The sequence below is a fragment of the Aquarana catesbeiana genome, linkage group LG01 (genome assembly GCF_042186555.1).
Source record: "Aquarana catesbeiana isolate 2022-GZ linkage group LG01, ASM4218655v1, whole genome shotgun sequence".
Classification (NCBI taxonomy): Eukaryota; Metazoa; Chordata; class Amphibia; order Anura; family Ranidae; genus Aquarana; species Aquarana catesbeiana.
The window spans coordinates 309649896-309675879 of record NC_133324.1 but is presented as its reverse complement, the minus strand read 5'-3'; the positions used below and the strand labels follow the sequence as shown (position 1 = coordinate 309675879).

Below are 25984 nucleotides of genomic sequence, written 5' to 3'. Positions count from 1 at the left end.
GTCTACAAAAGTCTGACAGCCTGTCCGACAGACTTTCGACGGACTTTTGGCGGACTTTTGGCGGACTTGCGGCAGACTTTCTTACGAACGGATTTGCCTACATACGATCACACAAAAGTCCGATGGATTCGTACGTGATGACGCACACCGGACTAAAATAAGGAAGTTGATAGCCAGTAGCCAATAGCTGCCATAGCGTAGGTTTTTGTCCGTCGGACTAGCACACAGACGAGCGGATTTCTGGGTCCGGCGTAGTTACGACGTAAAGATTTGAAGCATGTTTCAAATCTAAAGTACGTCGGATTTGAGGCTAAAAAAGTACGTTGAAAGTCCGGAGAAGCCCACACACGATCGGATTACCAGCCAGCTTTAGTCCGTCAGCGTCCGTTGGACTTTTGTAGCTGAAAAGTCCGACCGTGTGTACGCGGCATAACTCTCCTCACACTGAAGACAGATGGCAGGTGGGTGGTGGCGGCGGGGAGGACGGGGGGGGTGCTGGCAGACGAGGGGGAGGGAGCAGAGGAGGAGGACGCCACCTCTGTGGGCGGCACAGACTAGGGGCTGTGAGACCCCTCTGCCCACTACAGCAAGCCATGCGGAAATAGAACTCCCTGCTCACTTTCAAAGGACTACAAGGGGACGTGTCAGACCGCTGGCTGAGGTTACTGGAGGGATTTCAGCAAGTTCAGCAGGGTATTGCAGAGGAACTACAGAGCTCAGAAGAACATGGCTGACATAGTGAAGGTAGGAGATCAGCAAGGGAAACATGGAAAAAAAAATTTGCCCGGAGTATTGCTTTAATGTTTTTTTTGGAGTAAACATTACTAACACTTTTAGTAAATTTCAGGCTTTTCAATTTATGAAACATTTTTTTATAATGTTCTAGTTATTATATTGTAACTTTGTATACTTTTATTCAAAGAAAATACATTGTTGTCATTGGAAGGACATGTAAAGTCCTATAAAAAAGATCAACCCACCAATGTAGCCAAATGCTTTGTACACACGATCGGAAATTTGGCTAGCAAAAGACCGATGAGAGCTTTTGGTCGGAAAATGCGACCGTGTGTATGCTCCATCGGACTTTTGCTGGCCAAATTCCAGCCAGCAAAAGATTGAAAGCATGTTCTCAATTTTTCGGTCGGGAAAAAGTTCCTATCCGAAAATGCGATCGTCTGTAGCAATTCCGACGCGCAAAATTCCTATGCATGATCGGAAACAATTCGACCCATGCTCGGAAGCATTGAACTTAATTTTCTCGGCTCGTCTTAGTGTTGTACGTCACCGCGTTCTTGACAGTCGAAAGTTAAGCGAACTTTTGTGTGACTGTGTGTATGCAAGGCAAGCTTGAGTGGAATCCCGTCGGAAAAGCCATCATATCTTTTTCCGACCAAAATTCCGAACGTGTGTACACGGCAAAACACTTTTGGGCTGACATAATTGAGACATAAGCCTATGTGCAAGGATTTTGCCCACAAATCAAAGGTGGGAATATTTTCAAGAGGCTCTGCAGAATGGAGGTGTATTGGATTTTTCTTGTTAAATATGTTTATTGAGTATACACAAGAAATTTTAAACAATTAACAATAAGTCATTCATTTAGAAGTAAAGAATGACACAAAGCATTACAGAGGTATAGCAATAGTAATCAGAACCGATAAATAAAGAAGAGTAACAGAATAAAATACAATATGGTTTATTGGATTTTTAAAGTGGTAGTAAACTTTAAATGATAAATTTGCTGCTTTGAAATCCTTAATAATTAATGTATATAGTGCTATTTGTACACGTTTTTTTGCAATTGAGGTAGGAGCAATTTCTTGAAGTCACCGGCGCACGCGCATATCTGTGGCTATTTACAGCATGTTCTGTGTGCCGTCAGTCTGTTCCGGCCGATGCCGTGTTGCCGTCATCTACTCTCATTGCGGCATTGAAATCCCGTGAATACAGCCCCGTGCTCAATAAATCATAGACATACCGGGCTTCGTTGCCATAGTAATCCTGGAACGAAAATGAGGCTTAGATAGCACTCACTGCGCATATGCAAGATTACAGCCATTACTGAAAGAAACGGTGGAAGTAAGACACGGATGAGAACAGTAGTAATGGCGCCGGCTTCAGAAGGGAGACATGCAAATAGAGATAAGCAGTAAAACAATAAGAAGGAAAAAAGGGGATTTATTTTTATAGCGAAATGATATAAAAGGGTATTATGCAGTGGATATGTTCCTTTTCACTATCAGTTTGCCTGCGTTTACTACCGCTGTAGGTTGGTAACTAGCCATCCCCTTGAACTCAATTCAGAATGGATTGTGTCTTTTTTATGAATAAATGACATAATTTGTGTTATTTTTTCATTCTTTCTGTTTGTACTTCTGTATATACTGTTCTATCTTTTGCAAAGTTTTAGGCCTTGTTCAGAACATGTGCAGAGACCTACGTGCCCTGTTCACACCACAACATTGGTATTATATTTTTTCCAACGTTATAGTGTGTACAGGGAACATTGGAAAGCGCAAAAGAGGCTGGGGGGGTGGGGGGGTGTTGCAGATGATCTGGTAAATAAAACTGCTTTACCTGATCTTCTAGGTGTAAACAAGCATTTAACCACTGCAGTGTGTGGGGGGCACTACAAGGGAACTTTTTACTTTCCCTGAAGTTCAGCTTTAATTATGGCAAACATAACTCCACAGCCTCCATATAAACATTACATAGAAGAGGAAAAATAGGTAAGATTTTAAGCAAGTAAAAAAAACAAGGAAATATGTATGAAGCATTTTTTTATAGCTGGCTACTGTGTTCTTCACCTATAGCAGCCCCCTTTCCAATAAGGCAAGCAGGCCTACCGGTACTCGGTTGCCCTCAGGTCTTATACACAATGCTATAGTGCCTGGCCACCACGCCAGTGCAGGCACGAACTGAGCAAAGCAAACAGGTACTTGTAGTTGGCAGACAGGTAGCTTGGTTCTATGACAGTCCAGGTAAAAGGCAGGTTGAGCTCAGGGAATAGTCCAAAATCTGGTCCAAGGTAGGGAAATCCAAACTAGCAGAGCAAGGCAGACAGACAGGAGGGCTTGATTAGGAATAACACACATATCACTCTCTATCACAAGGATGCAAATGAGGGTTTGGCTGGCGTATAACAGTTTTGGTTTCCACCCAGAGACTGGCAACATCAATCACCTTGCAGGTGGTCAGACAGACAAGGATATTGCCAAAGCCAAAACCCCAGATGCTGGAATGAGGAGCAGGAGCACTAGATGCTCCTGACACTGGTGCAACTGTGCATAGTAACCAACCATCTTCAAACTTCAGCTTGTTCAAATAAGCCCACAACACAAAGCATGCACTGCTCAGGCCAAAGAGGTGCAATATCCCTCCAGGTGCTGGCCCCGCCTCACCACAGTAACTGGATTGTGTAGATCAGGGATAGGCAACCTTTTGAGCACAGTGTGCCGAAAAATGTTTTCAAAGAAATTGAGCGTGCCGATTTTATAACAAAAAATTGTTAACTTCACACTCTCAATCATGAAAATGTTTTTTTATAAAGTAAATACTGTAAATTACTTGAGTAATAGTGACTAATTAACATCTTGCACTCTCATGATCAGCCCCAATTCCTGTATCTCTAGTACTCAGAGCAACCCTAATTCCTGCACCTTCACACCTCAGATCACTGTATCCCACTGCTCATCTGTCCCCTCACTGTACTACCCTGCACATCTGGCCCACCTCTGTCACCCCCCCTGCACACCTGCCCCACCACTGTACCACCCTGCTCTTCTGTCCCACCATTGTAACCCCCCTGCTCATCTGCCCCACCTCTATACCCCTCTGCTTTTCTTCCCCACCAGTGTAACCCCCTTTTCATCTGGCCCATCACTGAACCCTCCCCTCCTCCTCCTCTGTCCCACCACTGTAACCACCTGCTCATCTTGCCCTATCACTGTACTGTACTTTTCTGTACCCCCTTTATCATCTCCCCCACCACTCCCTGCACATCTACTCCACCGCTGTACCCCTATGCTCTTCTGTCTTACCACTGAACCACCTTCTCACCTGTCCTAACACTGAACCCATCTGCTCATCTGCCCCACCACTGTAACCCCCTTTTTCATCTGCCCCACCACTGTTCCCACTGCTCTTCTATCCCTCCTCTGTTCCCCCTGCTCTTCTGCCCCACCACTGTAACCCCCTGCTCATCTGTCCCACCAATGTACCTCCTTTCTCCTCTTCCCCACCACTGTAACCCCCTGAACATCTTCCCCACCTCTGTACCCCCCTGCTCTTCTGCCCCACCTCTGTACCCCCCTGCTCTTCTGCCCCACTTCTGTACCCCCTGCTCTTCTGCCCCACCAGTGTAACCCCCTGCTCATCTGTCCGACTAATGCACCTCCCGTTCGCATCTGCTACACCACTGTAACCCCCTTCTCATCTTGCACAACACTGAACCCCGCTGCTCATCTGTCCCACCACTTTAACCCCCTGCTCATCTTGCCCTATCACTGTACTGTACTCTTCTGTCTCACCGCTGAGCCCCCTTCTCATCTCTCCCACCACTGTACCCCTTGCACTTCTGCCCAACCACTATACCCCCCTGAACATCTGCCCCACCGCTGTACCCCCGTTCTTCTGTCCCACCGCTGAACCCCCTTCTCATTGCTCCCACCACTGTAAGCCCCTTTCTCATCTGCCCCACCACTTTATCTCCTGCACATCTGCCTCACCACTGTAACCCCCTGCTCATCTGTCCCACCAATGTACCTGCTTTCTCCTCTGAATGAATGACTGACTTGTATAGCGCTGCAAATGCGAACTGAATTGCCTCAAGGCACTTGGTCCATCCTGTGTAGTTCAGCTTGTTAGAAGAGGTAGGTCTTGAGTTTTTTCCTGAAGGCCTGATGGTTTTCTTCCATACGGATGTTGGTCGGTTGAGTATTCCATAGCCGTGGTCCTTGGACTGCGAATCTTCGCTCTCCCTTTGATTTGTGGCGGGATTCCTCTGCCCTGCCACTGTACCCCCCTGCACAACTGCCCCACCTCTGTACCCCTCTGCTTTTCTGCCCCACCAGTGTAACCACCTTTTCATCTGGCCCATCACTGAACCCTCCCCTCCTGCTCCTCTGTCCCACCACTGCAACCCTCTGCTCATCTTGCCCTATCACTGTACTGTACTCTTCTGTCTCACCGCTGAACCCCCTTCTCAGCTCTCCCACCACATTACCCCCTGCACTTCTGCCCAACCACTGTACACCCCTGAACATCTGCCCCACCGCTCTACCCCCATTCTTTTGCCCCACCGCTGAACCCCCTTCTCATCGCTACCACTGTAACCCCCTTTCTCATCTGCCCCACCACTTTATCTCCTGCACATCTGTCTCACCACTGTAATCCTCTGCTCATCTGTCCCACCAATGTACCTCCTTTCTCCTCTGCCCTGCCACTGTACCCCCCTTCACAACTGCCCCACCTCTGTACCCCTCTGCTTTTCTGCCCCACCAGTGTAACCCCCTTTTCATCTGGCCCATCACTGAACCCTCCCCTCCTGCTCCTCTGTCCTACCACTGTAATCCCCTGTTCATTTGCCCCCATCACTGTAACCCCCTTGCTCTTCTGTCCCACCGCTGAACCCCCTTCTCATCTCTTCCATTACTGTACCCCCTGCACATCTGCCCCACCATCGTACCCTCCTGCTCTTCTATCTCACCACTAAACCCCCCTGTTCATCTGCCCCACCGCTGTACCCTCCTACTCATCTGCTTCACTGCTGTACCCTGTGTGCAAGATCGGGCCCCCGCAGTTGAGAAAAAGTGCGGCGCTGAGCACCGCAGCTAAATTTGGTGTGATTTTCATTGTGCTAAATACTAGCTGTGGCTTAAAGGGACACAGAGTGACGGGGTTCAGTAGTAAGTGATGCAAAGTTCAGGGGTCAGGTCTAAGTGACACAGAGTTCAGAGGTTGGGAGTAGTAGATGATGCAGAGCTGAGGGGTCAGTAGTAAATGACACAAACACATTAATAAATAAATAAATAAATAAATATATTTTTTTTGATACAGGACCAAAGTTAACGTTTCACACGGTATATCAAACTTCTCATTCCAGTTCCACTTTCTGTCTTCTACATTGTTCAATTAAGCTTTGACAATAAAACCTAGAAGCTCATTGGTAACTATGCACACCTACATCAGATTCGGTGTGCACCAGTTTTAGTAAATACCCCCCTAGTGAACACTGAGTATAATAGAATCCAACATATACAAAAAAATACAATTTTATTGTATATAGATTAAAATTTTAAAAAAGAAAGAAGGACGGCGCTCTCTAAGTGCAGCATGTATGTTAAAAATATTTATTATAATAGATAAAAACACTCACATTTGAGTTGCTAAAAACCAGCATGTAAAGTAGTTTCATCCGCGTGCTCTCGGGGGATGTGGGTGTCACGGGCCAGTGGGGGGGTTCCTGGGATGTGAGTCCTGTGACCTGGGTCCTGGTAGCTGTTCCGGTGGTGCCGAGGGTCCTCAGAGCCTCCGGGCGGCCAGGATATCGGTCATGGATCCTCCGTGGAGCGCCGTGCCGACCTGCGTCTTCACTTCCGGGAGCGGGGTGAGGCGGGCGGTGCTTTGCGTTCGGAGCATGCGTGCTCCTTCATCAGGCAGCCTGATGTGCCTTTCAGCGTCATACACAGACACACAGGGCTGCTCACTCTGCATCCTCCCGTGTCTCTATTGGCAGGAGGAGGACAGCCAATTACAGGAAAAATTACAGGGGGGCCAATGAGAAGGACTTTAGCAGTAGCAGCTGCAAAGGATTCTGGGATATGTAGTCCCCATCTGAAAAGGCCCCATAGCTTTCTATGGACACAGAACTACAAGAGCCAGCCCATTCTGTGGAGAGAGACGCAAAAGACTCCATCTTGATTTCCTGAGAGAATTCAGTTACCATGAGGCAGGGGAAGGGACTAGGCTTAGGGGAGAGGTTCTACCTGCCGGGTCAGTCCACCTCGTTGTTTCGGGCATCCACAGCCGGTTGGGGACATCCAGCCTGAGAGAGGGGGACCTCAGGTGCATATCCAGGCGCACCTGCATCGACAGTGTGAAGCGTTCCAGTGTGAGGTGACCAGTGGGGTCACTAGAAGAGCCTGCCTGTTTCCAGGACGTTCGTTTGGGCCTGACCGCAGTATTTGGTGAGAGGGTACTTGCCCATTTGCAGGAAACAAGGACACTGCACACGGATAGAGTTGTTTCACTTTGCCCATTTAGCTTTATGGACACTGTATACAGACATCATTGCTCTTAGTTACCTTGCTGACACCAGCAGTGCCACAGGACACCAGCTCATTTGCGGATACAGAGATACTGTATACAGACACCATTGTCCTTTCATCTTGCACACACATGTCCAGGACTCTGTATATGTAGTGGGTGTGCAGGATAGTTTATCTGGGAAGTTAAGCCACTAAATGTTGAACTGAGTCCAGTGTGTGTAATTGGGCCTGTGGTGTCAGGGGACAGAAGAGAGAGGATTGACATCAGAGAAAGTAATTCTTCTGCTCTCCACCTGCCCAATTTGAGCAGAAGTAACCAATCTGATATAAAGTTTCATATTGTGATTTATTTCCCATTTAAGTGTGCCCCATGCCATGGGTGCGGAGCGGCCCGAGGAGAAGAAGATAGAAGACGCCGCGGAGGAGATGCTGAACTAGAACGCCGGAGGAAGAACCAGAAGAGCCAGAAGAACCAGAAGATGAAGGAAGATAGAAGAAAGAAGAAGTATTTAAATAAAGGAATTGTCAAAAACTGTCTTTTGTCATTTTTAACATTTTTGACAGTTTTTTAGTGAAATGGTAGGGCCATTTCACACAGGGGGGGGGTCGGAATCTGGGGGTCCCCTTGTTAAAGGGGGCTTCCAGATTCCGATAAGCCCCCCGCCCGCAGACCCCCACAACCACCGGCCAGGGTTGTGGGGATGAGGCCCTTGTCCTCATCAACATGGGGACAAGGTGTTTTGGGGGGCTACCCCAAAGCACCCTCCCAATGTTGAGGGCATGTGGCCTGGTACGGTTCAGGAGGGGGGGGGCCGCACTCTTGTCCCCCCTCTTTTCCTGCGGCCTGCCAGGTTGCGTGCTCGGATAAGGGTCTGGTATGGATTTTTGGGGGGACCCCACGCCGGTTTTTTTTTTTTTTTTGGCGCGGGGTTCCCCTTAAAATCCATACCAGACCTGAAGGGTCTGGTATGGAATTTAGGGGGAACCCCACGTCATTTTTTTATTTTTATTTTGGCCGGGGTTCCCCTTAATATCCATACCAGACCTGAAGGGCCTGGTATGGAATTTAGGGGGACTCCCACGTCATTTTTTTTTTTTATTTTGGTTCGGGGTTCCCCTTTGGGGAATTCCCATGCCGTTTTTATCAATGAACTTCTATGTGTATTGTCGGCAATGCAATAGCCGCGGGTAGTTTTAAATGAGTTTTTTCCTTCAAAATGTCATTTTGCTGTCAGACTGTTCTAAACACAGGAAACATGCGCCCCTTTACAGGCATACTATAGACACCCCCCAGGTACGAAATTTAAAGGGATATTACACTTTTATTGTTTGACTTTAAGCATTATTAAAATCACTGCTCCTGAAAAAACGGCCGTTTTTAAAACTTTTTTTTGCATTGATCCATGTCCCCTGGGGCAGGACCCAGGTCCCCAAACACTTTTTATGACAATAACTTGCATATTAGCCTTTAAAATTAGCACTTTTGATTATTCATGTTCGTGTCCCATAGACTTTAACGGTGTTCGCGTGTTCGAACGAACTTTTTTCCTGTTCGCATGTTCTGGTGCGAACCGAACAGGGGGGTGTCCGGCTCATCCCTACTGGAGAGCAATTTACTTGTTGGTCAGAGATAGCCAGGTCACATTAAATTGACATCAAACATGTGGGCGTGTATACAGGCTGACGTGGAAATCTCCTCCTTCCTGAACTCTCAGCACTGGAGAAACTGCAGTTTATGATGTAACCATTGTATACAGATCATCCAAAAAGGTATATAGTGGCAATATTTTAATGTAAAAAGATGATTTATAAGCTGTGGGCACTGTGGGGGGGTGAACTATTTTCATATTGTTGGGTTTAGTAACACTTTATTATTATTATACAGGATTTATATAGCGCCAACAGTTTGCGCAGCGCATTAAAACATGAGGGCAGACAGTACATTTACAATACAAATCAATACAGGAGGGATCAAAGGGCCCTCTCGGTTATTGCTCTCCAGTTGATTACTTGAATATATATAGACTGTTACTGTCTGTTACTTCTCCACAGAAATATTGCAGTAAAGACAATTTCTGTGTTTTATCATAACGTGTGTTTCTCATTAGTGCTTGCACTTACACTATTGCCAGGTGTGCCAAGAGGGGCAGAGACTGTTATTTGGGTTGAGAGGCAGAGTACACAATGAGTAGAATTATAGGGGTCTGGTAATGTTGAGTTTATTGATATACAGTGGGGACAGAAAGTATTCAGACCCCCTTAAATTTTTCACTCTTTGTTATATTGCAGCCATTTGCTAAAATCATTAAGTTCATTTTTTTCCTCATTAATGTACACACAGCACCCCATATTGACAGAAAAACACAGAATTGTTGACATTTTTAAAAAAGAAAAACTGAAATATCACATGGTCCTAAGTATTCAGACCCTTTGCTCAGTATTTAGTAGAAGCACCCTTTTGATCTAATACAGCCATGAGTCTTTTGGGGAAAGATGCAACAAGTTTTTCACACCTGGATTTTAGCAAATGGCTGCAATATAACAAAGAGTGAAAAATTTAAGGGGGTCTGAATACTTTCCGTCCCCACTGTATATATGAGACTATAACTTTAAAAATTTGTAATACACTTTATTGCTTCTTCTTATGTCGTGTACACACGGGCGGACTTTTTGACCGGACTGGTCCAACGGAACAAATCCGTCGGACAATCCGACCGTGTGTGGGCTTTATCGGACCTTTTCTGTCAAAAATCAGACGGACTTTAGATTTGGAACACGTTTCAAATCTGTCCGATGGACTCGAGTCCGGTCGAAAAATCAGTTCGTCTGTATGCTAGTCCGATGGGCTAAAACCGACGCTAGGGCAGCTATTGGCTATGAACTTCCTTATTTTAGTCTGGCTATTATGTGTAGGCAAGTCCGTTGCGTCGGAACTCCATCGAAAGTCCGTCAAATAGTCCTTCGGAGTTCAGTCCGTCTAAAGTCTGCTTGTGTGTACACGGCATTAGACATAGAGTTTTCAGTCTATGATGACCTTCACCGCCAGATAAGGAGGAGCAACAGTTTACTCCCTTTTTGCTCAGTCACATGATGTAACCACCCATTTAACTGTTCCCTTGCTACTAAGAAGATATGAATGCTGATTGGACTAAACTATTTGATCACACCTATAACACGCCTAGTGCTTATGCATATTCATAAAGTATATATTGTTAAACTGGATGTTTTTAAGTCAGAGACACTTCCTTTTTCATTCGGCCTGGTAGTGCTGAATATCGGTGTGTGTTGTGTCTCTCCACTGCAGTGTATGAATAAAGCACCTACCTACTTATATTTTACAAAGATCTGGGTTTACTATCTCATTTGAATGTCTTGTTTGGAGACTCCCCAACCTGATTTAACAGCAACATACATAAGCGGCTCCTGCGGGGTAGTGCTATATATGCAATCATGCAGACCCTCGCATTACATAGCTGGAGGCAAATCTAAAAGGAAATTGAATAAGAAAATTGTATAATGTATGGCCAGCTTTACTGTACTGCAAAAGTGGAAATAAACTTTCAAATATTTCCTGGGTGTAGTGCCCATTTCTGTCCACTAGATGTCCCGTGTGTGCAACCTATCCCTACACATTTCCAGGTATGTGTGCTCTGTTTTGCAGCTGCCGCACGATTGAGTATTAAGTGAGTGACCATGCTCATTGATTTCGAGTTTCCACTAAATCCTGTTGACAGCTGGAGTGAGACTACCCTTGTGAAGAAGTGCTATGAATATGAATGGCGTCATTGCCCCGTACTAGCAGTACCGAGGACGAATAATGACCCCGCCTCCGCTGTTCGGGTCCTATTTTGCGGACTTTGCACCTCTCGGAGTTCTGCCTCACGAATAGCCAGCAGGTGGCGCTGTGGGTGGAGGATTCCACGCTACCAACCACCAGCTCACAGCGCAATCCTTCGCTACGACTCATGGTCATTGTAGTCCTGCCGCGTTCTGTCTCCGCTGCTGATATCCTCCTGTTCGGCTCCTTCCCCCTCCAGCCTCTCCGTGTGTCAATGCATCTCCTTCGTACTAATCGTCCGCACTAGGAAGGAGCTTGCTTGAAGCGACCAAGGAAGGCTGCAGCCGCCTCCAGAGCTCAGAGAGAGAACTACAAGTCCCATGCTGCCTTGCGAGGCCGGGGCACGGCAGGATTTAAAGGCGCAGTGCGAGCCGGAGATAATGCAGCAGGTTGGTTAGGGCATTTTCTACTGCAATATACGTACGTATTTAAATGAGTGTGGTGGAAAAAAAAAAAAAAAAGAAAGAAGGAATGACAGGGTGAGACATGACACGAGTGAGAAGAGCAAGCCATCCTCCCCAAGCTGTGTGATAGAAGGTATAGTAACTGGCAACCTTCTCCTCTCATGTAATGCATGATGTGTGATTGAATGGTGAGGGGTCCTACAGGAACACTGCATGCTGGGCCTGGGGGGGGGGGGGGGATTACTATTGTTCTGTATGTGATCACAGATAGGAGTGCTGCATAGAGGGTGATGGGGGGGGGGGATCAGATTATGGCACCATACAAGGCTGCATTGTGTCTCTTCTCTGCCCCATAGCCCTAAGGTGCCCTTATTGAAGGGGCATGGAGACCACTCATTCCCACGATTAGGTGTCATATGTATTCTACATCTGCAGCAGTCCTTTAGGCGTAAGCAGTTTGCAGAGGGTTCCGCCAAGCTGTCCTGCAGAACAATCCTCTAGTGATCAGATCTGTTTGGGGGGTGCCACCTACGCCTCTCTCTCCGCCAATGCCGTAATCTATTCCTACCATACCTGGCACAAGGAGATGATGGCAGTCAGTACACACAGCATTTATATCATCCCCCCACAACTACACAAGCTTTGATGTGTCAACTGATCTTCACCAGCCACTTGCATGACACATATATATATTTTTATTAGCATTGCACCATAGGGCCTTTATTCCACCAATAGATCATCCTAGCTGTTTCCATACAAAGTTTTATGTGCTATGGAAATATGGACTGTTTTTTATTTATTTATTTTTTTTGGTCATAGAATAATATTATATGATGTTCTGCCTGAATGGGACTTTGATGCTTCTAAATCAGAAACGGAACCATTTGCTGCAAACGGAACTAAAGGACAAAAACGATTGGTTCGGGTTGTTGCCATGGAGCCAATCGTTTAATAGCTTTGCATTTTGTGTTCACAAAAAAAATGGTCGGAGTAGCAGATCAGGTGCTTGCTTTAAATTTCTAAATGATACCATTTATGACCACTGTTTTTTTTTCTTTTTTGGGGGGCTATGGGCTACAGTTTTATTCTCCTCCTCCTCCTTTTTTTTTTTTTTTTTTTCTTTTTTTTGGGGTTGTTTGAATTTTTGGGCAAGGGTTGTTTTGTTTTGTTTTTTTATATTTTGTTTTTCTAAATTTTGGTTTAAACTTTAGTAATGATTTTTTTTATTTATTATTATTATTTCTATACTTGGGTAACTTTCTGAGTTTAGTCATTTTAACTTTATTTGAAATTGTAAAGTAACCTGCTTGGACAGCTGAACAAAAATCAGAGCTGATGATACAAGAACTGGCACTATTATTGTTGTTGTTATTATTTATTACAGGTACTTACTTTATATAGCGCTATCGATTTACGCAGTGTTTTACATATTTATATATATATATTTATATTTACATCAGTCCTTTTCCTCAAGGAACTTGCAAGGTCCCTAACTCACATTTATACATACACATACAAGGGCCAATACTTATTATTATTATTATTATTGTTATTATTATTATTATTTTTTTTTTCTGGTTTTCTTAGCACCAACAGTTTGCACAGCTCTTTGCAAATTAAAGGGATACAGTACAATTACAATGTAATTCAAGACAAGGGCCTTGCTCATAAAAGTTTACAATCTAAAGGGAAGCTCCATGAGTAGGGCCCTCCTATTCCTTCTGTATTGAATAGTATTGTAATTGTACTGTCCCCTTTTATATTGTAAAGCACTGTGTAAACGTTTGCCGCTATATAAATCCTGTATATTAATAAAGGGAGGGGCAGGGGGATGAGTTGATGGAGAAAAAAAAAAATGTCAGTTGTTAAGTAGACACACTAAAGCATTGGTCTCCAAACTGCGGCCCAGGGGCCGGATGTGGCTTCTTGCTTGCCTTTATCAGGCCCTTGGGACACTAATCCTCTCACTGACACCAGTGATGAGGCACTATTCCTCCCACTGACACCAGTGATGAGGCACTATTCCTCCCACCGACCCCAGTGATGGGGCGCTATTCCTCCCACCGACCCCAGTGATGGGGCGCTATTCCTCCCACCGACCCCAGTGATGGGGCGCTATTCCTCCCACCGACCCCAGTGATGGGGCGCTATTCCTCCCACCGACCCCAGTGATGGGGCGCTATTCCTCCCACCGACCCCAGTGATGGGGCGCTATTCCTTCACTAACACCACAGATGGGACAATATTTTTTTCAGTGATACCATTTTCTACCTCCACAGGCCACAGTCCAACCCACCCAAAGGCCTAAAGAGCAGTAAAACGGCCCTGTGTTTAGAAAGTTTGGAGGCCCCTACTCTAATGGATATGGGAAAACTATGATGCGTTCGCCTATGAAGGTAAATTCGGGCTCTGCCCCTCTAGGGGAAAATAAAAACGAATTGAAGGGAAGTTGGGAATACCCACTGCAGGTTTAAACAGAACACAAGTCGAATACCAGACTTGTGAGGTTAGGCTGCCTTTTTAGGTGTGGGGACCTGATGCAGAATAGTGGCACCGTTAAAAGTAGAGTTCTGACAGATAGACCTTATAGGACCCTGTGGGTATTGTTTTCTTTTATTTTCAATTTTGACTATAATGTACCTTTTTAAAAGCCAAGCCATTTAGAAGAAAGAGATGAGGCCTAGAGTGGCCGGAATTTTATCATCTCTGACTTCATTTACCCTCAGTATCTTAAGGCCTTGTACATGTTGGACAGGTTTCCATGCATCTGCAGCATTTTTCAAATCTAGTAATATGCATAGACATAAGAATATAAATGATTTCCAGCAGCTCTTGTTTACACATACATGTTGTCACAGTGTCTTGTCTGTGTTGTTCTAGACTTTTTGACTGAGGCCAATTGAACAAAAGCCTTAATTTAGTGTGATGCAGCATGGAACACCCTGTTTTTGTATTTCTTGTGCAAGTACAGCTTACATTTTTAAGATTTTTTTTTTTTTACTCCAACATGTCACTCATAAACATGAGAACAGCTGAGGCCTGCATTAACATGTTTACAATCTAAGTGAGGCCATATTAGAACTTTCCTTATTACAGGCATTAGGTGGCACAAGGTAAAAAAAACGGTACTTTGGGTTCCTTCATGTTGTTATTGTTATTATTATTATACAGGATTTATATAGCGCCGACAGTTTACGCAGCGCTTTACAACATTAGGGCAGACAGTACAATTACAATACAATTCAATACAGGGGAATCAGAGAGCCCTGCTCTTTAGAGCTTACAATCTAGGAGGGAGGGTCAAGTTGTACAAAAGGGTAATAGCTGTGGGGGATGAGCTAATGGAGAAAATAGTGCAGTTGTTAGATGGAGGCAGGATAGGCTTCTCTGAAGAGGAAAGTTTTCAGGGATCGCCTAAAAGTGGATACATTTGGAGACATTCTGACAGATTGGGGTAGGGAATTCCAGAGGATGGGCGAGGCTCGGGAGAGCTAGAGAGCAGGATGTCTTGGGAGGAACGAAGAGGGCGATTAGGTTGGTATTTTGAGAATAGGCTAGTGATGTAGCTGGGGGCAGAGTTGTGGATGGCTTTGTAACTTAATGTTAGTACTTTAAATTTAATTTGTTGGGCAAGTGGCAGCGAATGGAGGGATTGGCAGAGAGGGGTAGCAGACACTGAGCGGTTTGTAAGGTGGATGAGTCTGGCAGCAGCATTCATGATGGACTGAAGGGGGGATAGTCTATTTAAAGGTAAGCCAATGAGGAGGGAGTTGCAGTAGTCAAGGCAAGAGATAACCAGGGAGTGAATCAGGAGCTTTGAGGTTTCATTGCTTAGAAAGGGACGTAGTTTAGAGATGTTGCGGAGGTTGAGGCGGCAAGCGTTGGAAAGTGATTGGATGTGGGGCCGAAAGGAGAGTTCAGAGTCCAGGATAACACCAAGCACGCTGACATGTGGGGATGGGTGGATGGTTTTGCCATTGCTCTTGACAGATAAATCAGGTGAAGAGGCACGTGGGGGAGGAAATATTATAAGCTCGGTTTTGGACAAGTTGAGTTTGAGGAAGTGGTGTGACATCCATACAGATATGTCTGTTAGTGATGCATGAGGAGACTGATGGAGTGAGCTGAGGGGTGTAGAGATAGATTTGTGTGTCGTCAGCGTAGAAATCATATTGAAAGCCGTGAGAGGCTATCAGCTGACCCAGGGAAAAGGCGTAGATTGAAAATCAGGTCCAAGAACAGAACCTTGGGGGACCCCGACGGAGAAGGGAAGAGGAGTAGAGGAAGTAGAATTGTAAGTGACACTGAAGGTGCGTTCATGTTCCTTTCCATCTCTTTATGAACATCCCGAAAACACAAAAGTCAGGACACTCTAGTATGCAAATGTTAATTTGACAAAACAAAGTCAAAGACTGCTTCCTGCACCTTCTGTCTACTTCGTCTAACTATTGCATTTAAGGTCCATTAGGGAAGCAGGCAAGCCCTCATCTTTAAGCCCAACTATTGCATTTAAGGTCCATTAGGGAAGCAGGCAAGCCCTCATCTTTAAGCCCAACTATTGCATTTAAGGTCCATTAGGGAAGCAGGCAAGCCCTCATCTTTAGGCCCAACTATTGCATTTAAGGTCCATTAGGGAAGCAGGCAAGCCCTCATCTTTAAGCCCAACTATTGCATTTAAGGTCCATTAGGGAAGCAGGCAAGCCCTCATCTTTAAGTCCTCAAGTAATTTTATGCATTCTTCTCTATCTCCTGGGTTTTGCGTTCCTCATGAAGAGGTGTACAAGTATCTTTAGGGAACTGATGGGGTTGCTTTTAAAACCTGGTGGCACTTACAATATTTTAATATAGAGAATTGTGCTTTAAAGGTTGGAGCAAGCCTAATAGAGATCTGAGAATTGAGCCTTTCCACAAGAAGTCTTGTAGTCCTTTAGATAGAGTTCTGAATGAGGAGCACTGTAGAAGTTAAGGGGAGAGTGCTGACTGCTGCTTGGGAGGTTTTTGTAGGGTTGTGAAGTGTTTTCAAGGCACAAAATAATACTTTTGGTTTTATTTCCTGGTTAATACGAAGCCTGTAAAAGGATTAAAAGAGCGCATTAGAAATGGTGGCAAGTATAATTAAATCTCACAGCAGCATTCATGATTGATTGTAGAGGTGAATATCTTATAAGCGGAAAACTAAACTAGGGGTAGTTGAACAGTTTTATAATTTCTGTCTTCAATTATTCTGTTTTAAGACCTTAGTTTCTTTATTTTCCATGCACATTCCTTTGTACTGCACTGTTTAAGCATCTCAGTTAAGTACGTTGTCTGCAATGCTGACAAATCTGGAGATGCGAGAAGTTAAAGGCATAGTTTACCTTTGCCAAAAAGCTGCATAAGCAGGTATGGGGTACCTGTAGATAAAAACAAACTGTGGAGCCCTAACCACAGTTGAATAATGCCCTTGCTATAGGTGTAGGTGATATATATACCTCCTGAATCCTGACTGAAAAAATCCCAGAGATTGCATCATCCCATCCTGCCTTGTGAAACATGTATCAGAAAAAGAGCTTGATACGGACGTTGCTAATAGACTCTAACTGTTCACCTCCACCATCACATGAGTAAGCTTTCTCTGATTCAAACCCCCTCACATGTGCATTCTTTCCTGTGACACCCTGGCTCTGAGCTCAACGATTGATAACGCGCTCCTGTGATAGAGGTGAACAGTAAAAGCTAGGAGTCTCTTAGCAATGTCATAGCAACAAGGCATTACTGGATGAAACAATTTCTGGGAGTATTCAGTCAGGCTTCAGGAAATACAAAAATGGCCTATGCCTATAAGAAGGGCAAATTTTCAACTTTGCTCAAAGCTGCACAGTTTGTTTTTATCTACAGGCACCCCTTACCTGCACAGGTAGTTTTATGGTAAAGGTGAACTATGCCCATAAAACAATGGCTGCAAATCACCTAACAAGATCCCTTTCAATGCTAGTTGCTAAGAAAGTGGGATATTTTGTTCATATTTTACCTGTAAGTACAGAGCCCTATGTAGTAGGGAAAAAATAAAGGTCAAGGGAGAATACACATTTCAAATTTTCCAAAAATAGCAGGCTACGTGCGGGCAAACCAGATAGTGTCTTGCATGCTAAATGGCAGACCTTCAAATACTCACTATTGTCTGTTTAGAAGAAACTAACCCAAGATTTTTTAATACAGTTTGGAGGGAGATATCATACAAGGATGCCTTTCAGTCTACTTAATGGGAACACTCATCCAAACAAGCAGTATCCAGCAGCGTGTTATTGCACTTCAGTTTCCAAATTGCTGTGTGAACAGTTTGAAAGCTGCATAGCACTAAAGAGGAATTAAAGTCTTCCTCTTTAATTGTACCTACAGGTAAGCCTATAACAACTTGCACCGTTTCAGAGATATTTACTATATACGATGCCACTAACGTCATCGGCGCATGCGCACTGAAAGAACGGCCTGCTCGTGCCATTTTCTTCAGGGCTGTGACATCATTGCAGCTCTGGCCAACCACAGTGCCGGAGCCTACGAACCCGGAAGTAACTCCAGGAAAGATGTCGGCCCTGTCAGCGGTTTGCTGGCGCTGTTTCCAGGGCATCGTTCTAAGGTAAATATTTCATAATGAGCTATTATGTGATGCATACTAGCTCATTATGCCTTTGTCTTGCAGTTTTTTTTATTTATTTTTTTGGAGGTTTACAGCCTCTTTAAATGGCCATATTATGGCAGGAGTAGAAAATGTCCTGGTATCAGTAGGAGTAAATAGTTTCCCCTCTTTGGTATTGGTGGAAGGAATGGTGCCCCGTCACTGGTGTCAGTGGGAGGAATAGTGCCCTGTTGTCAGTGGCAGAAACTATTCGGCACTGTTGCTGACAGTAGAGGGAATAATGCTCCAAGAGCTGGATAAAAGCAAGCCAAGGGCCACAACCGGCCCCCGGGGCCACAGTTTGGAGACCACTGCTCTAAATAAACACACATGTTAAATTTGTAATGTGTAGGACATTGAATGGAGCTTATTCAAAAAGGATTTCTGCTTCTCATAGAAGTGGACGATTGGGTCAGTAGTAAGTGAGTGGACTATAAATACTACTCTGATTGGCTGACCTTGAGTCCTTATGTGAAGTCTGTCTGTTAAGGTGTTCATGAATTCACCTAGATTTACAGTAGGTAGAGATAAAAACGCACCAAAGAAACAAAGGGGCTGACCACAGGACTTCACATAGATCACATTGAGAGTGGGAACCAATGAATCAGGAGATCACAACCATATAAATGCACATTCCATTCTCCTTGCCATCATTTCTTTCATTCTCCCTTTACTGTATTTTTATTTTTACTTGTGGATAACATGGTGACATTGCTATGTGATCCCAATATGGAGTTTCACCAACTCTTTGTCCTGGTGACATTGGAACTGAAATTGAGGGACAATCCAAAATTTTGAGCTGTCACCAAAAGGGGAATGGGGGGTGAACTCTTTGGAGATATATTCGGAGAAATCTCCCAATGGCAAACCATTGCCTACATTATAAAAATGGATAAAAAAGTTTTCCCTTTTAGGTTTACTTTACCCATGTTACATTTCTATAGTTCATGCAGACGGCGTGGTTGCCATAGTTCATTGAAGCATTTTGATGGTATAGCATCTACATCTTCTGATTCCTTAACATATATAAAAGGTTGAACTGGATGGGCTATTGTCTTTATTCAACCTTACCTACTATGTAACTATGTAAATTCCTAACCCAATATAAGGCCCTCGCCCTTCCCCCCATTATCATTAGCAAGAATACCTGATGAATAAGCATATCATGGATGTGAAGAGATGGCAATTATTTTCTTTATCGCTAGTGCTACAGGGAGCAATAAACATAACCTATAGAAACACTTGCGTAATACTTCCACTTTCAAGGTTACAGGCTTGTGCTAAAGTGATTATAATGAAATACTTCATCGCTCAACACTAAAAGATGCTTTACTGCATTGCTGACTTTTTTAGATGGTGACCTCTGTGAAGCTCTTGACTAATTGATATGAAGTAACGCTGTTAAATGCATTGTGACTACTGGTTATTACATCCATATTCTTTTATTAATTTATTTTTTTTGCTAGACAGTCCCAAAATCATGTTGGTGTGTGAACCAATGTAGTCTAGCCTTTAGGCAAAGCAAGCTGGTCTTGTAGCATGCTTCTTTGGTGTTTGTGCCATTACCATTGATGATGGACTATAAAAGACCATCTAATATGGACAAAACACTTGAAAAAACACAATGTAGCAATTCTGATTTCTCCTGCTATCAGAAACTTTTCAGAGCCCTGAATTGTAATTGTTTGATATGCATTCCAAAACGCATACAATAGGTTCGTCTAGGTAAAAAATGATCTCTTCCCAACATCCACTTTTCTGTCATTTCCATGATTCTGTCTTCCTCTATCTTACCACACTATGCAGAGAATGTTATGAATGGGAAGTTCTTCCAAGCCTTCAGCAAGGGCACAGCACTCAGAGAAAAAGGCAAAGATACCAAACCTGCAAATTTAGCTGTCCGTAAAAATGACCTTGACCCTCTAAAGCTGGCTTTAAACCAATAGAATTTTGTTGGACAGTTTTTATGGAAATTCTGAAAAATCAGTCTTTAGAGCAGGGGTGCTCAACCACTGGTCCACAGCGCACTCTTATGTGGCCTGCCACCTCCCGCTCTGGAATGGTGGGTCGGCAAGCCCAGATCATGGGTTCCCAACATGCTATCCTCGAGCATCAGTGTGAAGAACGGAGCCAATGCTTCCTGTATAGTGCTGGCTCCTGTCACAGGCAGAGTGATACCAAATGTACTCCACCTGTGACAGGAGCAATACAGGAAGCATCGGCTCTGCTCTCTACTGCAGCCACATGCTTCTGGCTACAATGGCAGAGAGTGCTGGTCGGAGTGTTCTGGTGGGGAGCCGTCCACCTGTCAGAACACAGGGGGGATGAGATCGCTCAGTGGGGGAGATCGCTGCACTAATGTCAGATCATTAGTACAGAGGCTCTAACCAGAGCTAACTGTAGTGTATACCCGGCTTAAGGCTGGCCATATACGGTGTGAATTTCTTTCCTGTTGCAGGAAACACATTTGCACGATTCCACCATCAAAACAGGCAGTGCCGACAGGGGAATCCCTCCTGCCGAGCAATTGTCTTCTTCCGGCAGGGGAAGCCATCCCCGCTGGGAGAAGACCGTGATTATTGCTAGTGGCTACAGCAGCTGTTAGCAATAATCGCAAGAGAATCTGACAGGCTAGTTGTACCCAAGTTGATCGATCTATAAACTTGGTACGTTCAGACTGCCCATTAATGGTTCAAATCTGTCTGCTGATCCCCTGCTGAGTGGGGGGGTGTATGCTCCATGTCCACTTTGCTTATGCAGAGCAGACACAACCTGCTCTCCTCTATGGGTGGTCGGATATTTACATCCGACTGCCATCCGACCTATCAGGTGGATGGGGAACAGATTCCCATCCATCTGTTTCTTAGCAAATAGGACCGGATTGGATGTCGGCTGGTGTCAACGGACACATGACCATTTACATCCGACCTCCCATAGAGAAGTCTGGAGGGTGTGATTGGGGCCCCCTGAAAAACTGGCAGGTGGACCCGATTGGTCCACTAGTATGAAAGATATCTTTAGGACCTGTCCTAAAGAGTTTGTGCACCTTGGCAATAAAATTCGATTTAAGGCCTCATGCACACTGGACGTTTTTACAGCTGCTGTTTTTGGCTTCAAACGTTTTTTTCTACAGCCAGTAAACTCCCCAGTATGTTATTCTATGTGTCCATGCACACATAGGCTATTATCAGCTGTTTTTGGCATGGGCATTTTCTGTCTGGAAAAGAAAAAGCAAAACTAGTGTGTTTGAAGAGGAGTTTTTCAGCTGTAAAACCGCTCTAATACCCCTTTCACACTGTGGCAGTTTTCAGGCGCTTTAGCGCTGGAAATAGTCTCTGCTAAGTGCCTAAAAAAAAAAAGCCTCCCATTCATTCAAGTGTGACTTTTCACACTGGAGCGGTGTGCTTGCGGGACGTTCTGAAAAGCCCTGCAAGCAGCATCTTTGGGGCGGTTTGGGAGCTCTGTATTTAGTGCTCCCAAAACGCCCTGCCCATTGGAATGAATTGGCAGCGCTTCTGAAGTGCCACAACATGGGAGTTTTTAATCCCTTCTCTGGGAAATGATTGGCGCTTTAGCACTGACGTAGCCGCAGCCCCAGTGTGAAAGGGTCTAACTCTGAAAAACGCTACTGCAAAAAATGCTGTAAAACTCATTCTACAGCTACCGCTACTGGCTTTTTTATAACGTCCAGTGTGCATGAGGCCTTAAAGTATTACTAAACCCTGTAATATGAAAATAGCTCACCCATCCCCCCACAGTGCCCACAGCTTATAAATCTTCTTTTTACATTAAAATACTGCCACTATATACCTTTTTGGATGATCTGTATACCACGGTTACATGATAAACTGCACAGTTTCTCCAGCACTGAGAGTTCAGGTAGGAGGAGATTTCCACTACAGCCTGTATACACGCCCACATGTTTGAAGCCAATATCATGTGACCTGGCTAGCTCTGAGAACAAGTAAATGTTCTCTCCAGCATAAAAGACACACAACTGAGCATGTGCAGGTCGGCTACCCTGTCTGTGTTAGCTGCCTTTCCCCAGATAGGCAGTGCAGGAGGGGAAGGATCTGTACATACAGGATAAAACAGCTTTTTTAAACAGGATGTGTGCTTGTGGTTTGAGTGGAAAAACCTGTTTTGCATGTGACTCTAAAAGGCTAATGTACACAGGCTTTGTAAGCCGGATGGTGATTTGAGTTGCAATCTCAATGAACTTGATCAAAATTGAAACACTGCATTTATTCTGCATCCTTCATACCAGCTTCCAGGCTTATGTCAGATGCAAAACACAAATTTCTGTGTAAACTAGCCCAGAGGGGTATTCAGAGTCTATCTGCTCTCACAAAATGAAAGTAAATAGAAACTGTCAGGAATCCTAATTGCAGTACGGCTCCTAAGAGCCCATTCACACAGGGACGACTTGTCAGACGACCTAGTCGCCTGACAAGTCGCCTCCCGTTCTGTGCTATGGAACCGTTCTAAGGGGAGCGACGCAAGTCGCTCCGACTTAGAAAAAGGTTCCTGTACGACTTCGGGGGCGACTTGCATAGACTTCTATACAGAAGTCGTTTTGCAAGTCGCCCGGGCAGTCGTGTGCAGGTCGCCTCGGTGAGGCGACCTGCAAGTCGTGTTGCCCCTGTGTGAATGGGGTCTCAAGCAGTATTAAACCCCAAACCAAAAATGTAACCTGTTGCAACTTAATAATCCTAAGGCCCCTTTCACACGGGACCGATCCGTGTTGATCCGCCCCGTGTTTATCCGCTGCTCAGCAGGGATCGCTCCGTTTTCCCCAGCTGAGCAGGCAGATGACAGGGAGGGACCCGCACACTGTGCAGGGACCGCCCTGTCAGATCTCCGCTCTCCCCTATGAGGGATCGGAGGAACACGGACAGACGTGGATTTTTCTTCCGTCCGCAGAATCGGACGAGAGCGGAGCCGGACAACATCGGGTGTTAGCGGATGTACATCCGCTGACACCCGCTATCCCATAGGGATGCATGTATGTCCGTATTTATCCGAAAACGGATGGATGAAATACGGACATACGGTCCGCATGTGTGAAAGGGGCCTTAGATATGGTGGCTGCTTTTGTTTTGTTTTTTTAGGCTTTTCCTGTTTTCACCTGGTGATCTGGCCAGTAATACACAGTGAGATTTACTAAAACTGGAAAGTGCAGAATCTGGTGCAGCTCTGCGTGGTAGCCAATCAGCTTCTAAATTCAGCTCGTTCAATTAAGCTTTGACAAAAAAAATGGAAGCTGAGTGGTTTCTGTGCAGAGCTACAACAGATTTTGCACTCTCCAGTTTTAGTAAATCAACTCCACACTTAATGTCTTAGAACCCAATACACACTATACAACTTTTGTTGTCTGATTTCTATTAGACCCCTTTCACACTGAGGCGTTTTTCAGGCGCTTTTGGGCTAAAAATAGTGCCTGTAAAGCGCCTGAAAAACGGCTCTACTGCAGAATCAGTGTGAAAGCCGGAGTGCTTTCACACTGAGGCGATGCGCTGCCAGGATGTTAAACTCCCGCAAGCAGCATTTTTGGAGCTGTGTATATACCACTCCTGAAGCGCCCCTGCCCATTGAAATGAATGGGCAGCACTGCTGCAGTGGCGCTTTGCGGGTTGTTTAACCCTTTTTCAGCCGCTAGCGGGGGTTAAAAGCGCCCCACTAGTGGCCAAAAACTTCCGCAAAAACGACGGTAAACCGCCTCTAAAAATAGTGGCGCTTTACTGCCGATGCCCCAGTGTGAAAGCAGCCTTAGATTTACCAAAGCCATGTAGTGCAAGGGCCTGCCTGATTGCATACAAATCTAAAGAAAATCATATCGTAAGGGTGCTCCCACTCTGGAGGAAGGAGCAACAGAGAAGCAGCAATGTTAATCTGGAGGGTGTTAGTGTATCTAAGTCTGCTAGTACCATCTAACAAATTGAAGCCAAGCTCTAGATAACACTTTTTAAGCAGTTGCAGCAACTGTTTTTGTTCCTTTTTGGGATAAAATTTTTACATAAATAAAAGCTGATAATTGTAAGCACCCCTGTCTGTGTTAAATGGCTTGTCTCATCCCTGTAACTGCTACAATCTGCAAGATAGCTTGTTCTTTTGAAAAACAGACTTTTTGGCTGGATCATTAGGTGAAAGAAAGCCTAAAAAGAAAACAAATCCAGCTACCACTGGTAAGCTGCAACATAATAAATGTTTGCTTTTGGGTTTAATACCACTTATAAATTAAACCATTTTTGACCTCCTAAAATGCTAGCTAGCTTCCTGGTTGTTAAACTGATGCGCTAACTATAAGGCCTCATGCACACTGGACGTTTTTACAGCTGCTGTTTTTGGCTTCAAACGTTTTTTTCTACAGCCAGTAAACTCCCCAGTATGTTATTCTATGTGTCCATGCACACATAGGCTATTATCAGCTGTTTTTGGCATGGGCATTTTCTGTCTGGAAAAGAAAAAGCAAAACTAGTGTGTTTGAAGAGGAGTTTTTCAGCTGTAAAACCGCTCTAATACCCCTTTCACACTGTGGCAGTTTTCAGGCGCTTTAGCGCTGGAAATAGTCTCTGCTAAGTGCCTAAAAAAAAAAAGCCTCCCATTCATTCAAGTGTGACTTTTCACACTGGAGCGGTGTGCTTGCGGGACGTTCTGAAAAGCCCTGCAAGCAGCATCTTTGGGGCGGTTTGGGAGCTCTGTATTTAGTGCTCCCAAAACGCCCTGCCCATTGGAATGAATTGGCAGCGCTTCTGAAGTGCCACAACATGGGAGTTTTTAATCCCTTCTCTGGGAAATGATTGGCGCTTTAGCACTGACGTAGCCGCAGCCCCAGTGTGAAAGGGTCTAACTCTGAAAAACGCTACTGCAAAAAATGCTGTAAAACTCATTCTACAGCTACCGCTACTGGCTTTTTTATAACGTCCAGTGTGCATGAGGCCTTAAAGTATTACTAAACCCTGTAATATGAAAATAGCTCACCCATCCCCCCACAGTGCCCACAGCTTATAAATCTTCTTTTTACATTAAAATACTGCCACTATATACCTTTTTGGATGATCTGTATACCACGGTTACATGATAAACTGCACAGTTTCTCCAGCACTGAGAGTTCAGGTAGGAGGAGATTTCCACTACAGCCTGTATACACGCCCACATGTTTGAAGCCAATATCATGTGACCTGGCTAGCTCTGAGAACAAGTAAATGTTCTCTCCAGCATAAAAGACACACAACTGAGCATGTGCAGGTCGGCTACCCTGTCTGTGTTAGCTGCCTTTCCCCAGATAGGCAGTGCAGGAGGGGAAGGATCTGTACATACAGGATAAAACAGCTTTTTTAAACAGGATGTGTGCTTGTGGTTTGAGTGGAAAAACCTGTTTTGCATGTGACTCTAAAAGGCTAATGTACACAGGCTTTGTAAGCCGGATGGTGATTTGAGTTGCAATCTCAATGAACTTGATCAAAATTGAAACACTGCATTTATTCTGCATCCTTCATACCAGCTTCCAGGCTTATGTCAGATGCAAAACACAAATTTCTGTGTAAACTAGCCCAGAGGGGTATTCAGAGTCTATCTGCTCTCACAAAATGAAAGTAAATAGAAACTGTCAGGAATCCTAATTGCAGTACGGCTCCTAAGAGCCCATTCACACAGGGACGACTTGTCAGACGACCTAGTCGCCTGACAAGTCGCCTCCCGTTCTGTGCTATGGAACCGTTCTAAGGGGAGCGACGCAAGTCGCTCCGACTTAGAAAAAGGTTCCTGTACGACTTCGGGGGCGACTTGCATAGACTTCTATACAGAAGTCGTTTTGCAA

General features: G+C 44.8%; 1 protein-coding gene across 4 annotated transcripts in view; it reads left to right on the top strand.

Moving 5' to 3' along the window:
- The window catches only part of ASPHD2 (aspartate beta-hydroxylase domain containing 2), a 163455-nt gene that overhangs the window by 42622 nt on the left and 94849 nt on the right, over positions 1–25984 (top strand). Inside the window, exons 1-2 of one of the 4 annotated variants that reach the window (XM_073629383.1) lie at positions 10954–11643; positions 13790–13906. The exons of 1 other annotated variant lie outside the window; for it this stretch is intronic. The gene's annotated coding sequence lies outside the window, so the exon portion shown is untranslated. Of the gene's footprint in view, positions 1–10953; positions 11644–13789; positions 13907–25984 lie in introns of those variants that run through there. 2 more of the 4 variants (XM_073629393.1, XM_073629379.1) reach the window with 2 other exon arrangements.